Source organism: Macrotis lagotis, chromosome 8, assembly GCF_037893015.1.
Source record: "Macrotis lagotis isolate mMagLag1 chromosome 8, bilby.v1.9.chrom.fasta, whole genome shotgun sequence".
NCBI lineage: Eukaryota > Metazoa > Chordata > Mammalia > Peramelemorphia > Peramelidae > Macrotis > Macrotis lagotis.
This window is the reverse complement of record NC_133665.1, coordinates 5,332,830-5,359,244: the sequence shown is the minus strand read 5'-3', so window position 1 is coordinate 5,359,244 and position 26,415 is coordinate 5,332,830. Positions and strand designations below refer to the sequence as shown.

The window sequence follows — 26,415 nt, the reverse complement described above, 5'->3', positions numbered from 1 at the left end:
GAAAGACCTGCTTTAAACTATTAGAAAGGTCAAAATAAAATGCTTTTTTGACTTGTTTCTTAAGGGAAACCCTTTGCTTGGAGAGAAAGAGAAAAATTCATTTGAATTTCAGCATGTACCTCATAAGTGTTTTCTAGACTAGTGTGTTTACTTATAAACAAATGCGTAAATTCCCTCATAAGCAGAACTTGAGCTAAAGTAGCACTCTCTTCTCTCCTCAAGTTATCTTGTATTTATTTATTTGGTGTAGAGGCAAAATGGTGAAGGGGATAGACTGCTGGGTTTTGAGCTGAGAAAAACTGGAATCAAATCCTGCTTCTGAGACTTGTTTTCTGAGTAATAATTTTTCTGAGACATGATTCTGAGTAAATTGTAACTTCTTCTTGCCACAACTCCCCAGACTTAGCCACAGAAAATATTTTATCTGCATTGGTGTAAGGAGTTCCCCCATCTTGAGAAAATCACATATCCTTTGGGTGCTTATTGATATCCCTCTCCCTAGCTCAGTATGTATTAGGCTATTAATAAATAGGCATTGAATTGAATTAAGCTTTGGATCATGAACTCAAAGTTAAAAGGAACCTGGGAGATAATCTAGTTCAGTGGCTTCATTTTACAGTTAAGAGAACTGAGGTCCAGAGCTTGCCAAGAGTTAATCAGCTAATAAATAATTGGAACTATGTCTTGGACCTAGACTTACAAATCTTTGCTGAATTCTGTAAAACAAATATGCATCAGCAAAACAGGAAAAATAAAAGTTTCACTTCCATTAGACACCATCTAAGGGAAATATAGTCTAATCTACGGAGAGTTCAAAATCAGAATGAAAAACAACTTTTGTAAAACTTTACCAGAATCTTATGGTATGGGAAGGACGAGACCTCAGATGCCCTGCAGAGGCAAGAGAACTAATTGTGGGACCTGATTTTGGTTTCACAGAAATCAATTCAATAGGATTTTCATTTTTCAATTATTCAATAACATTCAATTTTCCCTTCATACCACAGCCAGACAGGAGAAGAGAAATTGCATGTGTCAATCATAAGGGAAGGCAGTCAACAGGACCGAAATTACCCAGAACCCTATGCCACCTATTGCAAAGAACACAGCTTGAAAAGAACATTGGCAACTCCTGGCAAGATGACTGATGAGAGGCTATGTCAAAGATCAGTTATCTTCTAATCCTAATTTTTTTTAAAAAATGTGCCAAGTAGACTTCCAGGAGCCAAGGTGGTGGAGTAAGAAGTAGATCTCCATAACTCTCCCATACTCACCTCCAAACAATCAAAAACCATAAACAAAAAAAAAACAAAACCTCTAAATAAATCCTAGAACAGTAAAACTGGCAAAAATACAGGATGAAATAATCTATTAGTACAAGAAAATTGGAAGATTGGCAAGAAAAGTCAATCTTATTCAAGTAAAAGGAGAATACAGTCAAGTAGAAGAAGTGTCCTAGCAAATAAGCAATCAGGACCCCCCCCCCCCCAAACATCATCAGCCCTGGGAAAAAAGGCAACTAGCAGTCAGACTGCTATGAACCTGAGTATAGGACTGGGGAAATGTAGAAACACCCCACAAGCATCATTCTGTAAGTTGTCAGATGACTTTAGCATTTAAGCACTGCCAAGCACCCTCTACTACTGCTTCAACACAGCATCATACACAAGGGCCTGAGGTGCAGTACCAGGTAAACAGCCAGAAGCTGCAGTTCCAGGCATGAAAAAAACCTAGGAAAGTGCCCCTTCCATCCTGAAAGCAAAGTTCAAATTTAAAAGAAAAGAAAAAGGTCAAAAAGGATGAGTAAAAAATAACAAAAAATAATTCGTCCATAGAAAGTTACTATGGTGAGAGGGAAGATGAAGACACAAATTCAGAAGATTACAATAATGTAAACCTATGAGAAAATCTCCAAAGAAAAATAGGAAGTAGTCTCAAGATCAGAAGGAAATCATGGAAGACCTCAAAAAGAAGTTTAAAAATCATATAAAAAAAGGTAGAAGAAAAATTGGGGAAAAATTTGAGAGTTATACAAGAAAATTGTGAAAAAAAAGATCAATAGCTTGGAAGAAGTAAACAACTGCTTAAAAAGAAGAATTGGTCAAATGGAAAAGGAGATATAAAAATTCATTGAAGAAAAAAACTTCTTAAAAGTTATATTTGATCAAAAGGAAAAGAAAGTGCAAAAGCTAACTGAACAAAACGACGCCTTAAAAGTTAGAATTGAACTAGTGGAAGCTAATGACTCTATATGACTCAAAAATTAATCAAGCAAATTCAAATTTTGATTATATCAAATTTAAAATCTTTTGCACAAACAAAATAAAAGTAGTTAATATTAGAAGGAAAGCAGAAAGTCTTCATAGTTAATGCCTGTAATAAAAAATGCATTACATAAATGTATAGAAAATGAGTCAAATTTATAAGAATATAAATCATTCCCCTATGGAAAATGGTCAAAAGAAATGAATAGGCAGTTTTCAGATGAAGAAATCAAAATTATCTGTCATCTAGGAAAATACTCCAAATCATTATTGATTAGAGAAAAGCAAAAATTTTAAAATAACTCTTGGGTACAACCTCATACCAATTAGATTGGCAAATATGACAAAAAAGGAATATAATAAATGTTAGAGAGGATGTGAGATAATTCACTGTTGGTGGAATTGCGAACTAATTCAACCATTCTAGAGAGTAATTTGGAACTGTACCTAAAAGACACAGTCAAACTACAAAATCTTTGATCCAGGAATACCACTATAACCCAAACAGATCAGATGGGAAATTTAAACCTAGGTTTTACTGTCATAGATCTCATCTGTCTATCCAATAGGTACATAAATATATCTATGGATAAAGTGAAGTTTGTATGGTTCAAGTACTAGAACTGTCAATATTTTTAAAAATTCCTCACTTTAAGTTCCATTGAGATAATAGGCAAAAGTCATTTATGAATCACATTCATAAAACTATTAAAACAAGTTAACATTAAGGACATGAGACAAAGGATATTAAATTAACCCTTTTAATAATGAACTGTGAAAGTCAAATGAAAGTCAAAGAAAGAAGTAGGAAGATAAGAAATAAGGGAATTCAGAAAAATTATAATATTTTAGAACAGAGAAACAAAGAAATTACCCTTAGAACATTTACCTTAAGTAGTAAAAAGGAAATATTGAGATCATTCCCAAGTCCTCTGATTCAAAATACATTCTCCCATCAAAATCACATTAGTTTCTTTATTCATGAATTCACATATCTTTAATAAGGAAGGATAGGATCTAGGAGATCCCAAAAATATCCCTCAAAGATCTTGGTAAGGAAGAAGAGAAGGATATTGTTGTTGGTGTTGCTGCTGTTGTCACTGTTTTCTTGTGAAGGAGTAGATAAAGAGCATTTGGTGGGATACTAGAAGAAATATCTTCCAAAATTTAGATTGGAAAGTAGGAGACTACATAAGGAACAAAAGGACATGTAGATTATTGAATATAATACTTGCAGTTCTTATAAAGTCAAAGGATGACTACTGGGTGAAGGTGGGTTTTCTTAGACCAAGTTTCTTCCAGGAAGGAGTAACTTCATATCTGTGAAGATTACTATTGCAAGAAGCAAGTGAATGGGAGGACTGAAGTAGAGAAATGGTATAGGTAGCCCTATGAATGTGCAGTTAGTCAAAATAACAGAGATTAAATTTCATCCAGAAACTCTGATTCTGGAACAGAGATCTTTGAACCATATTATACTGCCTCTCTCCTAAAATGAAGGCCCTTCAAATAAAGAGAATGGGAAGGGAAAAGTAGGGGAGATATAGAATTTTACTTTTATACTAGTTTGGATGGGAAGAGCAGGAAACAAGTCTTTGGTCTTCCAGAAGCCTCAATCACTGAGTCAACAAAGAGGGAACAGTTTCTGTGAAAGGCATATTATCAGCAGATTAAAGCTTAGATTATTTGAGAAGGGGAAAGAAATAAGGAAGGGGCAAACTGAATGACTATTTTCAAGAATGGGGCATCACAAATGAATGTTATTCAGGTATATCCTATGGATATCCTATAGACATCTTAAACTCAACATTTACAATATTGACTTCATTATATTTTCCCCAAACTTTTCCATTCTGCTTATCTTCCATATTACTGGTGAAGTACCATCTTCCTCTTAATCATCTAGGTTCACAAGCTAAGTGACACCTTTATTTCTTCTTTCTTATCCATAATATCCAATCAACTGACAACTCCTACCATTTCTACATTACATCTCTTATAAGTGCCCTTCTAACACCTTTGATACTTCCACCAAACTGGTTCAGATGCTTATCACTTCACACTGATCTTTTGCAATGGCCTGAGGGCTGATCTACCTACACAGGGTAAGGAGTACACTTCTGTTTAGATGAAGGAAGGAAGGAAGGAAGGAAGGAAGGAAGGAAGGAAGGAAGGAAGGAAGGAAGGAAGGAAGGAAGGAGAGAAAGGGAGAAATTTTTGCAGCATGACCTCTAGCTTAATTATTCAACCAAAACTGCTTTCCCCAAAGTTGTTGTTCAGTCATGCCGCCATGCCTAAACCCAAAGATCATAGGATGCTAATACTGTTCATGGAGTTCTCTTTGCAAAGATACTAGAATGGTTGTTTTTAGGTTAAGTGACTTGCCCAGGTTCACACAGCTAGTAAGTGTATGAGACCAGATTTAAACTCAGGTCTTCTGACTCCAGGCCAGCTCTTTATCCACTGAACCACTTAGCTGTCTCTCCAAAGTTATCACTGTTCTAATGGCCAAATCTGATGGTCTTTTTTTCAGCCCTCATTTTTATTGACAGTTTTGCAGTCTCTGATACTATTTATTGATCACCCTCTTCTTGATTCTTTTTCTCTGGGTTTTCTTGACATTGCTATCCCTTTGGTCACTTTTTCCCTTTTTTTCTGATCATTCCTTCTCAGTCTCTTTGGTTGGATCTTCTTTCAATCATTCCCACTAATGATGGATATCCCCCCCCCCCAGGCTTTCTTTTTGACCCTTTCCTCCCTCTTATTGTCTCATTAGTTCTCCGGGTTTCACCCATCAGCTCTATGCAGATGATGCTCAGATTTATTTGTTCATCTCTAATTTCTCTTCCAATCTCCAGTCTCATATCTCCACCTATTGGGCATCTAAAAATGGCTATACTATAGACATCTTAAACTCAACATTTACAACATTGACTTCATTATATTTTCCCCAAACTCCTCCATTCTGCTTATCTTCCATATTACTGGTGGAGTACCATCTTCCTCTTAATCACCTAGTTTCACAAGCTAAGTGACATCTTTATCTCTTCTTTCTTATCCATAATACCCAATCAACTGACAACTCCTACCATTTCTACATTATATCTCTTATAAGTGCTCTTCTAACACCTTTGATACTTTCACCAAACTGGTTCAGATGCTTATCACTTCACACCTGATCTTTTGCAATGGCCTGAGGGCTGATCTACCTACTTCAAGTATTTCCCTAATCCCTCAACCACTCAACTGTCACACTGAATTTCCTAAAGTTCAGGTTTGATCATCTCAACCCTATTTCTCCCTTCTTATTGCTTGAAAGATCAAATATAAAATCCTTTCTTTGGTATTTAAAATCCTTCACAATATGAGTCCTTCCTATAATCCAGACTTCTTGCATCTTACTCCTCTGCATACCAGAGTATTCGACCCAGTTATGCTGCCCTTTTTTCTATTTCTTATGCACAATACTACATTTTCTGACACTAAGTATTTTATTATCTTTTTCCAGGTCTGGAAATCTCTCCCTCATCATCTCTACCACCTAGCTTCCCTGACTTCCTTCAAATATCAGCTAATATAAGATGCCTTTTCTGATCTTCCTTAATCTTAGGGACTTCATTTGAAGGACCTAGGTAGCATCATGGATAGAATGTTAAGACAGGAGAAAGAAAATCTAAATTCAAATATTGCCTCAGACACTTATTAATTGTATGACACACACACACAGTCAAGATTGACAATTTCTGATCATATTGATGGTAACAAAAATGAGACATACCTCTTCCTCTCCAAGATTCCCACATTAACCAATCAAATGAAATACTTACCAATTTCCCTGGTAGCACCAACCAAACAGAAGCACTTAACATACCCATCTGTCTGTTTCCCCAATTGTAACATAGGGATCATAATAGCATGTGGCAATCAGGGTTGTTGTAAGAATCAAATAAAATAATATTTATATAATGTTCAGCTCATCACCTGACCCATAGTAATCATTTAATAAATGCATGTTTCCTTCATTCTTCTGAGGTAACCGACAATTTGTCCTCAGTGTATAGTGTTTGTATATAGTTCTTTTCATGTCTCTCCATTAGTCTATGTGTTCCTTGAGAGCAGGGTCTGGCTTTTACTTTGTTTTTGTTTCTTTGATTATTTGTTTTGTTTTTCTGTTTTTTGTATCTCCAGTACTTTTAGCATAATGCCTGAATTATGGAACACAATAAAAGAAAACTGGTACACATTCATTAACTAATTAAAATAAAGGAATTTGGATTGGGACTGGCAGCAATACAGTGGATCAATTTATTACAAGCAAAATAAAACATAGGAAACTAACAGTTTAAAAGAAGGAAAATTTATCAAAGAAAGCACAAACTTAAATGTAATCTTTAATGTGAATGGATTCAAATTACCAATTAAATCAAAGAGAATGAAAAAAACAAAATCTCCAAATGTATTAAGCACAAAAAATATTTTAAACAAAATACATATACAATTAAAATGATAGATAGTGACAAACTCTATATTGCTTCAGGTGATCTACTACTTCAGGTGATCGGAGAAAGAATATCACTGAGCTTTAGGAAATTTCTTTTGCCCTTTCATAGTTAAATTGAAACATTTGAAGATTTCCTGTCCTGAACCCTGGGACAGAAGCCGGTAGCATTTCCTTTTCCTGACACACACACACACACACACACACACACACACACACACACACAGAGTCAAGATTGAAAACATCTGATCATAATGATAGTAAGAAAAAGGAGATATATCTCTTCCTCTCTAAGATACCCATCTCAACCCATCAAATGAAATAATTACCAATCCCCCTGGCAGTACCAACCAAGCAGAAACACTTAGCCTAGGACTGCATCCAAGTGAAGAATATTGTGTATTTATAGGGAAAGGGATGGGAAAACTAATAGGACTGAGAAAAGAAGAATGTTTGGGGTCCAAACAAAGAAAGAAATGCAATCTATTTCATCATATGGAAATTATCCAAGACAGATACATTAGGGATAAAAAAAAGAAAGTAAAAGATTTTTTCCCTCAAAATCTGTACTCTCTTTATCAGACTCTCCTGCCAAATATTTCCCTGCCCAAGATATTTTCCCTCCATCAACCATGATGTTTTCGGGTTTTGGTTATTCAACTTTTCAAGCAGCTCTCATTTTCATTCATTTCTGTTGAAGCTGTAATGTCTTGCTGATCTCTCTTTGAGTCAGTGTTCTCCTTTTCTAAATGACTTTTCCCCTCAAAAATTCCTTAGCAAAGCTTACAATTCTTCTCCTTCCAATTAATGTAAGTTCTTCTTTCAAACCACAATCATCACAGTTTGCAAATTTTACAATTATTCACAAAGTAAACTGTTGGGAAAGAATACTCACCAGCAATTGATTATTTGCTGAAATCAGATTTCCATTTTTATAAAGTTTAATTTGTGAGACTGAAGAAAAAAAATCATAACTTTACTTCCATAAATTTGGAGGTTGTAATTGTACCTTACAGTCCCCAAGTACAGACAGAACCAGATATTGAAACCAACCCGAATGCTGAGATAAATGTTACCATAAATTTGAAGGCACTTGGGAAGTCCCCTGTAGAGAATCACTCAACATTTCCACTAACATCTGTTACCTCCCCAGTGATACTTGAGGGCTAGCCTGGACATTTCAGAGCAAAAAATAAAAGCTACAGCTGGAAGGTAGTTAAACTCCTTCAAGCCATAGTTGACTCATTCAGACCCTTGATCACTCTTCCATAATTCAATTATGAACTTGTCTGAATACCTCTCTGCCTAAGAATAAGCTGGCAGGGGAAAGGCTGGGGTAAAAGAGAACTAAATGTCCATCTTACACTTTTCAGAAACTTTCTGATTCATTAAATCAAAACCATTTTCTTTGCAACTCACAGCCTTAAAAGAATTATCTGGCTCACTCTAAAATTAAGTAAATTACCAAGGTTACAAAACCAGTTGATGTCAGAGGCAAATCTTGAATCTAAATCATTAGGTTCTAAGGGTGGTTCTCTATCCACTACCCCTCACTGTCTACCTGAAAGGTCTTTGAGAGGACATAAATAAACTCTGCACTCTCCAGAAACTGATAATCCAGTGCTTTTGAAATCCTAATGACATAAAAAGAGATTCCAGGAAATGACTATCTCTGCATTTACCTATTTTTTTCTTCTTCTTCTTTTCTTTGTGGAAGGTGGGGAAGAGGGAAGGGATGGCACTATGGGTTTTATTACTTGTGTAGGAAATTATTCATTCAGTTATTACTATGAAAAAATTAGACATAATCAGCTTATAGGCTTTCCTAATTTCCAACTTCAATCATTGGCAAAAAAGGCACATTAGACTTCCCTCAAACTGTATGTTTCCCTTGTACAACATCTATTCTCCTTCCACGTCAACAACAATGCATACTTTAACTGGATTTCATTCATTTAAACATGTTTGGAGTTGATCCATAGTGTGATTGATCATATACCCTCTATGCCTCAGAGATGACAAGGTCTATAAAAATTGATGCTAAAGTCAGAAATTGAAGGATCATAGCTTTAAAGTTAAAAAAGAGTCCTCAGTAAACATCCAGTTCATCCTCCTCATCTTTCAGATAAAGAAACTGAAGATCTGAGATAAACTAATGACCAAGTTTCACACAAATAATAGATAACAGAAGAATTGATTGAAATTTTCTTTCAAATTCTGAGCTCTTTCTACTACACTGGTCATTTTCTTAGGAACCTTAGAGGGTCTGTAAACTGCAAAACTTAGTTCTTCTGTTCCTTTGGTCACCCAATCTTCCCCAAACAACTTGTGTATACTTCTCCTTTCCATTTATCTGCATCTGAGTCCACTGGATCAGAGCTTCAATGTTATCTTGGCAATCATCTATTGTTCAAACAGTACCTTTTATTGTTAGTCATCTTTTTATGACTATAGCACAATTCTCAAACTATAATAAATTGAATTGAGTTTAACAAATATTTATTTAGAACCAAATATGAGTAAGTCACTGAGATGGGTGTTAAGGAAGGAAAGATAAATAATGAAAAAAATCTCAGCCTTCAGCAGTCTAATTCTACTGGACAGACAAAACATATACCCAGAGAAGTAAATATACAAAATATCAATGTTAACAATATGTGAGGATCAGAAAAGACTTCATGTTGGAAGTGACATCTGAACTCAAGAAAGTTAACCCATTTCAATCTACTCAGTATTGGGTTGCTGATGGTGGTGATGATGACTTATGACCTATAATATCCATATCCCTAAGCTTTCTAACTATATATGTCTGTATATGTGTGTCTGTCTGTCTGTCTGTTTATGTGTATGCATGTATACACACATAGAAATATAAGCATGTTTATATATACACATGAATGTATATGCACATGCATGTATATATTCATATATATTCATATATATATATATATATATATATACACACACACAATCCCCCTGTGTGTATGTATATAGAGACACATATACACACATGGATGGATGCATGGATAAAGGTGTGATTGCAATCCACTCATGACATTAGAGACTTTTCTTCCTATATGGGGAGCAAGAGACACCAGAATGGGCTCAGGCCCCTTGAAACTTGCTTCCAATTAAATCTGTTCTGAATCTATACTGAAATCTATTCTGAAATCTATTCTCCCTCCTCATTTCTGCCTTCTATCCTCCCAGATATCTCTAGATCTCAGCTAAAATTCCTTCTTCTTTAGGGAAACCTTTAAAATATCTCTTAATTCTAGAGCTTTCTCTTTGTTCATCATTTCATATTGATTCTGTATAAAAATTATATATATATATGTGTGTGTGTGTGTGTGTGTGTGTGTGTGTGTGTGTGTGTATTTCTTTGTTGTCTCCCTCATTAGATTTTGAGGTCCTTGAGGATTGGGACTGTCTTTTCTTTCTTTTTGTATTCCTCGAAATTACAAAGTGTCTACCTAGTACAGAATAGTTGACTGACTGAAAACAGAATACAATATGAATTCTTACAGAGCTCCTAAAAGTGTTCTGTCTATGAAGGATTACTGAGAATATTAACATTAAGTGAACATGATTGGCATGCCCAGGCCTAAGACAAAAAAATAGAATCATAGATGTTGTTGTTCATTTGTTTCGGTGCTATTCCATTCTTTATGATTCCATTGGGATTTTCTTGGAAAAGATACTAGAGTGGTTTTCCATTTTCTTCTCCAACTCATTTTATAGAAGAAGAAACTGAGGCAAATGGATTTGAACTTGACTCCATGTCTGTTGATCTATCCACTGCATTACTATTTGAATCATGCATACAGGTCAACAATCAAGTCAACAAGAATTTACTATATTTCAACAAGCCTACTATATGAAAGGTATTGGACAAAGAAATATGGATACAAAGCAAGAGAAAAACAAATAAAACAATGGTCTTGTTCTTGCATACAACTGTGTATAAAAGTAAGATATAGACAAGAGAAACTGAAGATACTATCTAATTGAAGATACTGAGGATGAAATGTACTCATCGTCAATTGTGTAGAGCTACCAGGGGTCTTATAGGTCATTTAGTCCAACCTCCTCATTTTAAAGAAGAGTAAACAGACCTAGAAAGATTTAATGATTTGCCTCAGGTCATATAAGTAGTAGGTGGCAGAGCTGATATATAACTTTCAGTCAATGAGCTCTCAAACTAAGGGAGGGAAAAAAAAGATGGGTACAAAGTCAAAGTGTTGGGCACATTTTTCAATGGGAGAAGGTAAGTGAAAACCCTATTCTCTGTAACTGTGTTCTAATGCTCTCAGACAGTGCCAGGCTCTGACTCTACAGACATAAAGACAATGTGCCATTGTTCATCAGTTTTGGATCACATACTGAGCTGTGAGAAATTGCAACTCATCTGAAAATAGCTTTTGCCTATCCTAAGAGCCTTATTCCCCACTCCCACACACACTTCTAGCATCCCCAATATGGGAAGATGCTGAGTTGGAACCCCAAGGATGGAAACCAGAAGGAGAAATAGGAGATAGCAACCTGGCACAGGGAGATCATCAGAAGGCGAAGGCAGGAAGGGGAAAGTCTGGAGGGAGGGCAGTGGGGGCAGTTGAAGTGCTCCCTGTTGCTGGCAGCCAAGGTGGGCTCCTCTGCTGTCGAGTGATGATGGATAGCTCAAACCGTGCAGGACTTTTTGGTCTGGAGTTTTGTGAAATTGTCAATCAGAGAGGTTGAAAGAGCTTGGGGAGGAAGAGCAGCTCCCAGCAAATGAGATCAAGGTTTTCTCTGAATAAGAAATTGCTGTCAGAGAGAGAGATGAATCTAGACTGGCTTGTTTAACTGTCTGATCCACTTAAAATCCCAGTGAGGCTGGGTGAGCTGGAGAGAGAGGGGCATAGTGTCACACAGGATGATGTCTGAGTCAGACAAGCAATGATTTGGGAGGACAGCAGCTATTATTCTTCAGTGAAATGATTTTATACCTTTTTATAAGAAAACTTTTACCTCCTTTACAAAACTCATTTTCAGTTACTTCTGACAATTGATCAGTGCACACCATGGAAGAACTGAGGAGAAGGGAATTAGCAGACCCCACAGGGGAAAATTGTCTTGCTTATTCTTCTTTTTTGTGATGGCTTCATTCCATATATCTCCACCTTGCCACATGGATTGTGCAACATCCTGGGTCCTGAAACTCCACCTCCCAGGAATGTCTGAGCTCCCCCTAGGACTTTCATCACAACTAATCACCACTGGTTGCAAAAAGGGAACTGGTATTCACCTTTTTGGCCATACTGCAAGGCATTGTAAATAGATTGCTGTACCATGGTTTGACTTCTCATTCCAGTCAGTTGTGTGATTCTGAGAAGGTAACTTTACCTCTATTTCTACCTCTTTTTAATAAGGATAATGATATTTGTGCCAGGATCTTCTCCTTTGGGATCTCAGAGTTAGAATTGTAAAGGACCTTGATAGACAATGAGTTGGATGGCATATAATCAAGATAATGGAATAGAGGCAGCAATCTAGCTGAATTCTCCTAACATTGCCTTAAATAAAATCTTGGAATGGCAGAGTCAACAAAATATAAGAGAGACAAATTTTTCTAGCCTAAGAGAACTTGAGAGGTTGGCAGAAGTGTATGATGCCAGAGTGGAAGATTGATCAGAGCACAAACAATAATGGCAGCAATAGGACCAGTAGTAGCAACAGCTTTGGAAGTTCTCATCATTTCAGGGTTGAGAGGAGAACATGTGGTCAATCACAAGGGAACAAAGGCTCTAGTCAGAGTTCCAAGGCAAAGAGTAGCACTAGCACTTATGGTTGCAGGAGAACAAGACTCCTAATCAAGTTCTTTGGCCAAGAAAAGTACTAGTAGCTTTAGTGACAGGGAACCAGAGGCCATTCCTGGATAAAGAGCAGAATACTGATTAGGAAAGCAGAGAACACACCTCTCCCAACATCACACCACTTTGGAAACACCAAAACCTTATAAATTCCCAGAACCAGCTCTGAAAGCAGCAGCATGAAAAAGGATAAAGTTGTCTAATACCAGGTAAGCAGAGCTCAACTCCAACATAATGTTCAAAGTCAAGAAATATACTGGAAAAATGAGCAAACAGGAAAAAAACTCCATACAGCAACAACAAGAAACTTTAATCATAAAAAGCTACTACATTGTTAGGGGAAGAAAAAACACAATCTAAGGAGAAGACAACAGTGTGAAAAAAGCTACAACCAAAACCTCAAAGAAAAATGCTAACTGAACCAACCACAACAGGAATTCCTGGAAGAGTTTTTAAAAAGAGATGAGTAATAGAGGGAAACAGTAAAAGAAACTAAAGGAATTCAAGAAAAAAATTTGAAAACAGAATAAACTGCTTGATAAAAATAGACACAAAAATACTGAAGAAAATAACATTTTAGAAAACATAATTAGCCTAGTGGTAAAAGGCAAAAGAAATCATTAAGAACTCCATAAAATGCATAGGAAAAGAGGTACAAAATCTCATGGAAGAAAATAATTCCTTGAAAATTAGAATTGGACAATTTGAAGTTAATGACTATGAGATGTTAAGAAACAATAAAACAAAGTCAAAAGAATAAAATGTTAAATGTATCATTGGAAAAAGATATAGCTTGGAAAATAGATCAGGGAGAGACAATTTAGGAATTATTAAACTATATGAAATCCATGATATAAAAAAGACTGTGACACCATTTTCAAGAAATTTAAAAAGCAAACTGCCCCAATATCTTAGATCCAGAGTAGAAAATAAAATTTGAAAGAAATCAACGGTCATCTTCTGAAAGATATTCCAAAATGAAACTCCCACGAATATTATAGCCAAATGCCAGAGCTCCTACGAAAAGGAGAAAAATTTTATAAGCAGCCAGAAAGAAATAATTCAATTATCATGGAGCCATAGTCAGGATCACATAAGATTTAGTAGCTTCCACATTATAGGAGTAGAAGGCTTGGAATATGATATGCCAGGAGGCAAAAAAGTTAGGACCACAACCAAGGGAACTGTACATACTTCTTCGATGGTTGAAAAATGAACATTTAGTGAAATAGAATAGTTTCCAGCATTTATGATGAAAAGCTGAATAGAAAATTTGACAATCAAAAAAGATTCAAGAGAAGCATAAAACATCCTATTATGGGGAAGATGATAGATGTAACTCCTTAAGAACCTTATCATTATTAGGACTTTTAGAAGGAGTCTGCCTAGATAAAGAGCATGAATATGAATCAATTACGTTGGGATGATTTCCAAAAAACAAGTGAAAGAGTTAGAAAGAAGGATGCACTGAGAAAAAGGGAAAGGAAGAGGTGGAATGGAAAAAAAATTTCATATGTAAATTAAGCATGCAAGAAGAAAATGCTTTACAGTAGAGGGGGAAAAGCAATACTTGAATCTCATTCTTGTCAGAATTCATTCAAAGGGGAAAGAAGATATACATATATATATATATATATATATATTCAGCTGGATATAGAAATCTATATGACTTAACAGAGGAAAATGAACAGAAAAGAATAAGAAATATGGGGGAAGATGACAAAAATAAGGGAGACAATGATTAGATGCAAAACAGACTTTGAAGGAGGAGGGGCAGGATAAAAAGAGAGAGGATACATGCCACACACACACACACACACACACACACACACACAGCACATGATAATGATAATAGGATGGAGAGAAATGCACAATTAGTAATCATAACTGTGAATGTGAATGGGATAAGCTTATATCAAGGGATAAGCACCCAAAAAATGGAGGCAGATAGCAGATCATTTAGAAACCAGAATCCAACAATATGTTGTTTACAAGAGATACACTTGAAATAGAAATATATAAACAGAGCTAAAATAAAGGACTGGAGCAGAATCTATTATAGTTTAGCTGAAGTAAAAAAAGGCAAGGGTAGTTTCACAACCTCAGACACAACAATAGCAAAAACCAATTATAAGAGACAATCAGGGAAACTACATTTTGCTAAAAGATGCCATAGATAATGAAGTAATAAAAAATTATAGCAAGTTTTTCTGTTAAAAGGGTCATTTCTCAAATACACAGGGAATTTATAAAAATAAAAGCCATTTTCAAACTGATAAATCATCAAAGGATATAAATAGGCAGTTTTCAGATGAAGAAACCAAGCACATATCTATGGCATACAAAATGTTCTAAATCATTACTGATTAGAGAAATGCACATTAAAGCAATTCTAGGGTGCCACCTCACCTGTCAGAATCACTAATGTTGAAGAGGTTGAGGGGGGAAAAAGTACAGTAATAAACTGTGGACTAGTCTAATACTTGGAGAACAACTTAAATCTCTACACAAAGAGTTATAAAAGTGTACATACCCTTTGACTCACCAATATCATTTCTAGGTCTATAACCCAAAGAGATAAGAGGAGAAAGGAAAAGGATCTACAAAGTAACAAAAAAAAAATTATTGATCCTTTTCCTCTTTTTGTGATGATGAAGAATTAGAAATTGAGGAGATGCTAACCAATTGGAGAATGATTGAACAAATTACAGCCTATGACTGTAATGGGGTATTATATTAGAATAAATGATGAAGGGGTGATTTCAGAAAAAAATGAGAAGACATATGAACAGAAGTAAAGTGAAATGACAAAAACTGGGAGATCATTGTGCAATAACAGTACTGTTGTAATGATGATCAATTGTGACAGACTTGACTCCTCTTGATACAATTCAAATTCAAGGAATTCATGATAGAAAAAAATCTACCTCCAGAGGAAAAAACTGATTAACTTTGTATAATAGTATAATTTTCTTTTTAATTCATTTTTTTTGCTTTTTTTATAATATGGCTGACATGCTTTAATTTATTTCACATGTATAATTGTTATTATATTACTTGCCTTCTCAGTGGATGGGGAGGAGGGTGGGAGAGAAAGAATTTGAATCTCAAATTTTTAAAAGCAAAGAATGTTAAAAATATATAAATTGTAAATTTATTTTTAAAAACAATGATTCTATCCCCTTATTTTACAGGTAAGAATATGAAGCTCAGTGTGTTAAGTAACTTACTATGGACCACACAGTCAAGAGATTCCAGTGAGAATTGTGTCATTAAGCAGTTTAAAGACTTTAAAACATTATAAATGTCATTGCTCATTACCATGATTTATTTTTCCAGGAATGCCCTCTCTTTGCCTTTCTTCCTAATATAATCCTACTCATCTTCCCAGGACTAGCTCTATATACTTCTCTAGGAAGTTTTACATGATCAAGAGCTTTTCCACCCTTGATTAAATGAGACAACATATGGAAAAATAAATGCTTTGAATACCTTAAAGTTCTATGCAAGTTTACCATCTATTAGCTTTTCCCTCTCCTCTAAACTCCCTTTTTAAGTTGTTGTTGTTTTTGTTGTTTGCAAGGCAAATGGAGTTAAGTGACTTGCCCAAGGCCACAAAGCTAGGTAAATATTAAGTGTCTGAGGCTGGATTTGACTCCAGGGCCAGTGCTCTATCCACTGCGCCACCTAGCTGCCCTCCTCTAAACTCTTAACCAAAGATTTAACACATACTTACTCATGATTTTGTGAACTGTTCCTTATTGTTTTATGTCGGTTTGTTTGTATCTCTTTCACCAAAGTATATATTCTTAAGGAGTAGGTACCATGTTACAGAGCTCATTGGATCCTTCATAGACCCTAAAAAACATGCTAGATATATAGTAGATGAAGAATAATGCTTGTAGATTAATTGGTGTTCAACTGTCCTATAACAAAGATAATATAGGTATTCAGAAAGGAAACTGATGCTTTCAATTAATCATCAATTTGCCACTGACTTGATCACTTACTGCTCTTGCAGGAATTTAGCATCAGTCCTCAAACTGTCTTTATAGGTCCTCTAGTCCAATCCCTTTATTTTATAAATGAGAAATATGAAGTCCAGAGAGTAAATGACTTGCTGACCTTAGATAACTCTTTTTCTTTGCCTATAACTGAGAGCATTGGTTTTCCTTCAGAGCAATATTTCTTTCCGTTCTGTTCTGCTCTAAACACATGCTGAGGAAAAACTACCAATACCTAATTCCCAGTCCCTACACTAGGGTTTGGAATAGAAAGAGAGAATGTAATCCCATTGATAAAGGGAACTTTAAGATACTTCTATCTAGCAGAGCAGGTTGGCAGCTTCTTTGAAATTTAAGTCTAAGAGAGTTGCTTAGAGCAGTGAGAGGTTATAAGTATCTTGCCTAAGAAGACACAGATAGGAAGTGTCAGAGATATGGCTCATCTTCCTGCTTCCTATAGAGAGCCCAGGAAAAAGTACCATGTCTCTCTTTGATATCTTCCTGTGTACCTTCCTCATACCCCTTTATCCTGCCATTTCAAGGTTTTAAATATAAAGAAGGGTGCCTTCTAGATAACTGAGCTGACTGAGGAGGCCTTCAGCCTTCAGCCACTAAGCTCAGAGTGCCAGGATAAAGATGCCGGTACAATGACACTCAGTCATTTCATGGCTACTGACGATGACTTGTTTTCCAAATCTTCCACTTTGAAGTTGGCTTCAATTCAAGCTTCAGCTCTTCTCCTGACACATAATATGTCTCTTTGCACTTGTCCTTGAAGTTCAAAAGTTGCTTGAATTGTCACAATGGTGATAAGTCAAAGGCCTGTAAGCGCTCACAAAGCACTTGGAAATCCAAGCTTATAAATATTTTTGCTCGTCTGTGACAAATCACTATCTGTGAGGAGGGAAGTGATTATCCAAGTTGAGCCTAAGCCAGCCAAAGGCAGTGTGCTATCTCTTCCAGTTAGGCACAAGCCTCACATCTGTTAATTTTAGGTGCAGATTGAATATTATCCAAAGTCACATTTATAATTGTGCTTCCCTTCACCCCAGTAGACAACTCCAAGCGGGAAACATCAATCAGGATAGGCTAAAAGGAATAACCCAGAAAAAGATGAAAACTGGGGTAGGTAATAGCAGGCAAATGAAGTTTTAAGGGTTTCACTCAATAATCATGGTGGTCACATTACCTCTCAATTTTGTCCCTAAGGATAATGTAGGAACACAAGGTGCAGATTCAAAGCTAAGGAAAATCTTCAGGACCTACTTGTTAAGCATGAATATAGTCTTCTTGTTGTTTTTTTAATTTACAAATATTCATTTTTTGTTCCTTCTACCCATCACCCCAAATTGAAAGAAAAAAGGAGAGAAACCAAAATCCTTATATCAAATATAAATAGGAAAGTAAAATAAGTTATGACATTGTCTAAGATCTAAAAATTGATGTCCCATTCTACATCTTGTATCTATCAGTTCTGTGTCAGGAGGTGATTCAGAAGGTGGTACAGAACATTAGCAGTGGTTAGAGATACTATAAATGTGGTAGATTTCTTGATTATCATGTGAGCAAATTTGTCTTTACTTCCCAGACAAAGTGACAATTCAGGCTGGTTCTAATTAGCCCTTTTGGTTAAAGAGTTAGGTTACTGAAGACAAGGTCCTAGGTTTGAACCTCTTATGCTAAAGACTATAGCCCTAACAGTTTTCAACTTGACAAATGGTTGCCCTTAAATCTTGGGAGACAATAGAAGGACATGGAAAACAAACTTAGCCTTAAAGCTGGAAAGAAACCAAATCTCAAAGTCCATGGCTTCCTATTGTTGAGTCAGGGAGTACATACAAGGAACTCAAAAGCAACAATCAATAGTCCTCCAGCTCAGAATTTTCCTACCTTTTCTTCACTCCTACTACTGCTGATGACACTATTACAGACTCATGATAAGGTCCCCAGGGGACCTAAAGCTGAAACTTGCTATACACAGTATGCCACTGGTACATTATTTATGATATTTCCATAGGGATCAGAATTGATGAGTCAACTAGTTCATCGAGAAAGCTCACTTGTAAGAAAATACTAACAAGAAAAAACACATGACCTCTTATGTCTTCCTGCTTTGGCAAATACTGTCTGCCATGCCTGGAATGTATTCCCTCCTCACCTCCCATACTTAGAATTCCTATGTTCTTTTTCAGCTCAAGAAATACCTCTTAAAAGAAGGTTCTCCCACCAACTTCCCCAGAACCCCAGTTGTTATGACTTTCTCCCAATCCCATGCTAATTTTTAAATTTACTTTGTATATTCTATTTCACGTTTGGCAAACACTTCACTGATGATAATGAGGTCAATTGGCCAAGAGCTTCCACATTTCCCCTTCTCATCGACATCACTCAGGGATCTTCTTCCTCTACTTCTTTCTTTCCTCCCATCCAAAGGTAGCAAAAAAATGGTACATTTTTCCTTCTCAAGCCAAACCCTTTCTGTATGCATCTTGGACTCCATTCCTCTCTGTTTTCTCCATCAAGTTGCTGACTATCTCACTATTCTCTCACCAATCATCAATCTCTCTGTCTCCTAGCTGCTTTTCTCTGCTGCTTACAACCATATCAATCCATAAAAACAAGCAAAGAAAAAAATAAAAAACCCTATATCTTGAAACCAATGTCTCCACTAGTTACTGTCCTATATTTCTCCTATATTTTGTAGCTAAACTCCTTGAGTGACCTTTCTACAAATAGTTCTACCAATTCCCTTCTGGCATTCAGTCTTTTTAAAACTCTGCATTCTGACTTTTGATCTCATTTTTCAATTGAAACCTCTTTCTCCAAAATCACCAGTGATCTCTTATTTGTCAAATCTAATGGTTTTAATCCTCATCCTTCTTGAACTCTTTGTAACCTTTTACACCATCGATCACCTTCTTTCTGGATATTCTATCCTTTCTATGCTTGCCATACACTGCTCTCTCTCAGTTGTCTTCTTTCCTGTTTGACCACTCTTTCTCAGTTTCCTTTTCTGGATTTACACTCAGGTCAATTTAAGCTCTGTCCACTAAAGATCTGTCTTTGTCTCTCCTGCTTCTCCCTCTATATTAACTCATTTAATGATCTTATCAGCTTCTAAATATTTAATAATTATTTCTGTGGAAACAATTTTCTACTTATCCAATTCTAAGTTCTCTCCCAACTTCTCCTTTTTTCAATGAAAATTACTTTTATTTTTAAGTATACATTTTATTTTTACATCTACCAAAAAGGAGCAGCATTCATCTATATGAATATTATCAGAATAACTTGTCCATGCAAGCTACAGCAGCAGGACATAGAATTGTAAATGTTTATGTCCCTAACTTACATTTCTTATAGATCACTAATTCACTCCAAATGATATATATATATATATATATATATGAATATATATGTATATATTTTTACTTTAAATATCTACTTACTAGTTTTTCTGATCCTCTTGGATTTTTAAATCACAATTCATTACTATTGTCCCTAATTGACTAGAATGGAAATTCCTTGAGGACAAAGGCTGATTATTTTGGAATTTTTTATTTGTAGTGCTTGAAAAATATTAGGCCCTTAATAAATTATCCTCATTGACAACAAAATATTTTGACCTATTATTTTTCACTTTCTTCTTTTATTATTTTTAAAATACTATTTTATTGATATTTTTTCCATTTTTATTTTCCTTAATATCCTACCCCCATTCCATTTAGTGAGACACCCCTTGTAATAGTAAAATAAAACTAATTTCAAGAATAAAATTAAAGAAAACAAAATAAGTGTTTTGTATTTGATACTATCTTCTATAGATATATAGTACTGTCTCTTTACAGAAAGACAGGGAAGATATATTTTATCAACTTTTATCTGGGGTTATACTTGGTCCTCATAATAACAATGTTTTGCTGTTTATTCTCTCCAGTTATATTGTGGTGGCCAAATGTGTGTATATTTTGAATTCTTTTTATTTCAATTGGGTTCATATAAGACTTATCATAGTTTTTTTATTCATCATATTCACCTTTTCTTATGGTATGGTAATAATCCATTGAATAATTATTTAGAATTATTTAGTCATACAGTTCTCAATAAGTATCTGCTTTGTTTCTGATTCACTGTTACTAAAAATATTGCTATAAATGTCTTTCTGATTGAACCTCTCTTCCTTCCTTTTAACTTCTTGGGATTTATGAAAAAAGAATATTGATATAATCATAAAATATGACTTCTGTTGAATATTCATCATCATCATTATTATTATAATTACTACTACTTCATAAAGTTGCTATTGAATATACTTTGATATATCTGCAATCTATTTAATCTTTCTCATAGAGATAAATTACTTAAGTTCAAAACTGAAATATTAGGTTTACACGTAATGAGAGGAGAGAAGAAATGAAAAGAGTAGAATGGAAAAAGTATTGGCTTTGAAGTCAGTTAATATTAATATTAAGTATCTATAATGGACCATGTACTATGCTAAGTGCTAGGGATACAAAAGAGAGGCCAAAAGTAGTCCCTTCCCTCAAGGAACTTAAAATTTAATGAAGGAAATAGATTCAGAGAATATGAGCTAAAATCTTGCTTCTGACATTTGCTTTCTGTATGACTTCTAATAAGTACTTACTCTCCCTAAATTGTAATTTATCTATAAAATTAAGAGTTTGTACTAAATGATCTTTAAAGCCCCATGTTAATCTATGATCTTCACTTTCTTCTTAAATATTTGCTGACCTCAGCAAATAAACTGGGGTTAACTTAACTCAATACAAAACCCAATTCATTCAACAAAGTTTTCTGGGGGGGGGCACAGAATTCCAGGTATTTTCCTTTGAAGTACCTCCCTAGTACTTTGGACTAAAGAGTCTTAACCAAGTCAATGTGTCATAGATCTTAAAGAGCCTTCTAAGTGTTACATGAAGAGCCCCCAAGCATCATATACAATACAATTCTCAGATTACCCAAAATTAGTATTTAGGGAAAATTGAGTCTTATCATTCAACAGATAGATCTGGAGAACCCAATAATACCCAATATAAAGTTTTGTAAATTCAATGAATATTTTACATTTTTAGTATATGATTCTGAGAGATTCAGCACTGAGAAGTCTATAGTTTTACCAACTGCTATTATATTTGGTGTTATATTCAAACTCTTCACTTGCATTTATCCACATATTCAATCTGCTGCCAAGTACTATCATTCCTCACTTAACTATGTTTTCTATATGTCCCCTTTTCTCCACTCACAGAGCCACAATCCTGTTATGCTACTGCCACCTCCTGCCTGGATGACTAGCAACAGTCTGCTATTTGTAGGAGCCTCCCTGCTTCAAGTATCTCTCCATCTCAGTTCATCCTCTATTCAGCTGATGAAGTCATCTTCCTGAAGTGAAGATTTAACTGTGTCATCTAAGATTCTATAAACTCCATTTGTCTCCTATTATTTCCAGGTTCAAACAAAATAAATATGGTCTGATCTTTCACAGCTTAGTCCATTCATACCTTCCTAGTCCTTGGATAAGGAACTCCACTTCTTGACTCTAGGTCTCTTCACTGGCTTTCCTATTACCTGGAATGTTCTCTGCTCTAACCTTTGTCTTCTGTTAATCTATCAAAACTCATCTCAAATCCCATTTTCTGCAAGAGACCTTTTCCAGGACTTTCACTTCTAGTACCTTCTTTTTGAGTAGCACTTATCTATATTTAAATATATATATATATGTACATATATATATACTATATATAGTTTAGGGTCTCTCTCTCTCTATATATATATAGTATTTTGCATGCTATCTCACTCAGTTTCAGAGTTTTTTTAAGGGTAAGATCAGTAATTGTGCTTTTCTATGCATCTTCAAAGCTTAGTACAGTGTCTAGAACGTAACAGGTGCTTAATAAATGCTTATTGATGAGGGTAGTTATAGATTTTGGATTTGCTTATTAGTGAGCATGTTGTTTCTTTCTGGTAGAATTTAAATTCCTTGAGGGCAGGGTATGCTTTTATTTTCATATTCCACCCCCAACACCTAAACCAGTAGATAGCTTATAAAAGATGCTACATAAATGCTCATTGAATAAAAAGTATGATCAAATGAATAAAGGAATAAATGAATGATTCTAACCTAAGCATCATGTTAGAATATTTCTTCTTGTATAACTAAGCATTTTAAATTGCCATCATTGAAATAACAGGAACCAACTAATATTATAGTAAACTTAGACTGTTCTCATCAACATGTTCTAGGGCTTCTTCTCCCTAGATCTTCAGACTACCTGAAGACAGCCCATCAGTTAGATAAATGGAACTAAATCTCAATTCACAGATGAAATGTTAGGAAGTGTCTTATTTGGCAAAAGATGAGAAAAAGAAGAGTTGTTTTCAGTGAACCATTCAATGTCTATTCTATCTTCCATTCATCATTATAATGTAAGATTGAGTTGGCTTCTCCCAGTGACAAGACTTGGGGTAGACTTTGAAGTGGTTTTTCCAGCTTTGGGTCAATGGTAAATTTTTATTTTTTCTTTAAACTGTTTCTGCTAAAGGACTTTAATTCTGAAATGCCATATAATTAAACAGCAACTTTTTAACCTTTATGTGTTTACCTCATTCTGAGATTCTTTCTATCCTTTTGATTTGGTCACTATCCTTTGAGTCGATATCCATGGCAGAGAAGTTTCTAGTAGACTGAATTTAGGTATTCTAAATAGCTTCACAGTATAATTTGCTTTCTGAATTTTTACTTTAAAGAATGGTTAATATGGGCAAGGGAATTTTGAGAAAGTCTTAAAATTCTTAAATTTTTAAAATTCTGAGAATTCTTAAGATTCAGTCATACTTTCCTATTAAAGAAATTGTTTTATAATTACTAATTTAAACAAGCAATTAAATTTCATTGATGATACCCATATAAATATGACCTTCATTGATGAATTAACTAAGATTTACTTATTCCTTATTAACTAAGATCACCTTGATAATATAAAATTGTGAATTAGAAATCAGTATAAGCTTTCAAAGAAATCCTAACTTTTATATTAGTACATTTTCAGGTCTTTGTGCAATGATCTCAGCTAAAGGTCATTTGTACCATACTCCAGAGTAACTGAACATCTTAATTCCCTTGGCTAGCTCATGGTAGCTATAAAATGTGTCACTGCTTATTATATCTAGTGTAGTTCTAACCCTTTCTGGTTAAAACATAGCTCCAATTCTTCCTTCCCTAAGTTATATAGCAGCTAGAATGAAGGATTCTTTTTTTTAAAATAGTTGGTAAAGCTGAACAACTCCCTCTTCCCTACTGCAAAGGAGATGGCTTTGTACTCAATAGCTTCCTGTGAAGGTATAATAAATGTGTTCAGAAGCTTGGTGTGATTTATTAAAGTGCATTGTATTGCATTGGTTTTACAAGAAGATTAATTTTTAATAAAGAAGCCTATTACCTCACTATTTGAGGACTTTCACCCACCTAAGAAAAATGGTTTATGTTCCTACGGAAATAGGCATAGATTCTTTGCTGGCACTGGCCCCACTAGGCACACTTCAATTTCTTACCCAATGAGGGAAATTTACTACATAAGTGGAATCCAAATGGAACCTTGACAACTCTTCAACACAGTGTTTAGGGAAACACCATTTTTCTCCCCCTAGGCTTTTTCTAAACAACTCTCTCTTCTGCTGCTAGACAGTAATTCCATCTTCATTGTTAGTGCTGGAGTGAAATAATTCTGATACCCCCACCCCCCAAAATACCACCATGTACTACTTCGGAAGAACTGAACTCAGTCCTGATGGGACAAGAGATAGTACAAACTATTTTGTGAGATAAATATTCCACTGGATCTGGGTTCTCATTGAAGTGGAGGTTCCTCCCACCAACACCCCCTACCCCCACCCATCACAATAATACAGATATCAACCTATCCTCTCTTATGGATCCTGGGTGACTCTCATCTATGTCTTTTCATAAGTTCTTCTTAGAGGTTCACCTAACATCCTGTAGCAGGAGCATTCCTGGCATTTTCTTGATATCCTGAAGAGAACAATGGAAAATGCCATGATATATGTCTCAGCTGTCCTACTTATTTACAAAACTTTTTGTTTTTCCATATTTCACTATACCTTTTAACCATCTTGTCATTAGCTGCCCTGTCACAGTGTGTATCCTCTCTCCATCCCTAGTCAAACCCTTGATTTCCAGTTCTGGAATCATAATCAAATCAAGCACCCAACCAAGGCCCTCTTTTTGCTGCCCACAAAGATAGGAGTTGATGGGGGGGGGAGGTCAGATCTCATATTAGATATTTGTCATATATTGGCAGCCAAATGCATCTTAGTTTGATACTGATCTGTATTGCATTGCCATCATTATTGGAAAGGGTCAATCTATCTCCTCTTCTTTGGCTCCACTTTCCATCCCTATAAATTTCTAAACCCAAATAAAGGTTACTCCTCTCCTGTAGGTGTTATTCTTAGAATTTAGATTGTAAGTTCCTTGAAGGCAGGGAACATTTTGCTTTCTTGTTTCCTCAACACTTCTATGAACATAGTAAGCACTTGATAAATGCTTTCCTTACATTCATTCCATCACTTACCTTGACTCTTGATTCCAGATTGCCCTGCTATCTTTTTCCATCTTATAGTTCTTTGACCTACTGTCATAAAATTCTTCAGATCATTTCTCTGGCACAGAAAGTTACTTGTTTATGAATTGCAATGTCTCTATCAGTTCTGGGATTCTACTTACCTTTTGACAATCTTCATTCAGTGTCCCTAAATTCTTTAATTTATCACCAGTTTGCTTTGAACAAAATTTTATGTATATTCAGGAGAGAGGGATTTTTCCCTTAATGAGATGTTAGGTCAAAAACTCAGAGATATCAATCACTGAAATTCTCAAAGAATCTTAGAGATAGTGTCTTTTGACTCTTTTTGTGAATCTTTCTAGTTTCCCTTTATATGCAAGTTAGGAGTTGCTAGCCTAGGAAACTTGAACATATTTTAAAAAATATTTTGGCAAATGCATTTAAATATAATTGGCTTCCTTGGTAATCCAATGTATTTTATTTTATGCATTTAAAATCATCACTCTTAGAAGGAATCCATAGGTTTTACCAGGATGACAAAGTGGTCAATGACACACACAAAAAGTCAAGAATTCCTGATCAAAGTAATTGGGAGGGTCTAGGGGTTTGGGAGGAGTGAGGTTAAACCAGGAGTTTACTGAAGAACGAATAATAAATTGAGTTGAGAGCCCTACCTTCCACTGGATCTTGGGGGTTGTAGTGGGGAGGAGGGCAGTAGAAGACCTGGGCCCATTCTAAGGTCTCTCCTTCTGTAGGTAGAATGAATCAGAGCAAAGAGACTCTATTGCTCCCACTGATGCCTAGAGATCTCGGTCTTACTTGGTCCCTGTTTATTCACTAATGGGGCTACCTATGTAATTAAGTTATAATGAGGATATAACGAGATCTATTAGGAACAGACTTGTACCCAATTGATTTCTCTGTTTTGCAAATGTGTTCAGTAATGACCCATTTTTACATTAAATGAAATTATCACAAAAACCCAGCTCTGCCTCTGTGGACACTGTAAGTCCCAAGAGAGAGGATGAACCGTTGATGGAGAGTCCAGCAAATTCTGAGAAAGACACTGGACTCACTCCTTGTTATCTACAGACTGATAGGAAAACACAAGGAAAATTCTCCTGAAAACTTTTCAATAGGGACTTCTACCTGAGGCTTAGGAGATTTTTATGTCTATAGTCTATTTGTTTAATACAT

The 26,415-nt window shown here is 35.3% G+C and overlaps 1 long non-coding RNA gene across 3 annotated transcripts in view; it reads left to right on the top strand.

The window, feature by feature from the left end:
- Positions 1-22,112, top strand: part of LOC141495229 (uncharacterized) — a 54,865-nt gene extending 32,753 nt beyond the window's left edge. For all 3 annotated transcript variants that reach the window (XR_012470692.1, XR_012470693.1, XR_012470691.1), the window contains exon 4: positions 21,885-22,112. This is a non-coding gene — a long non-coding RNA (uncharacterized LOC141495229). The remainder of the gene's footprint in view (positions 1-21,884) is intronic.
- Positions 22,113-26,415: the final 4,303 nt, after the last annotated feature.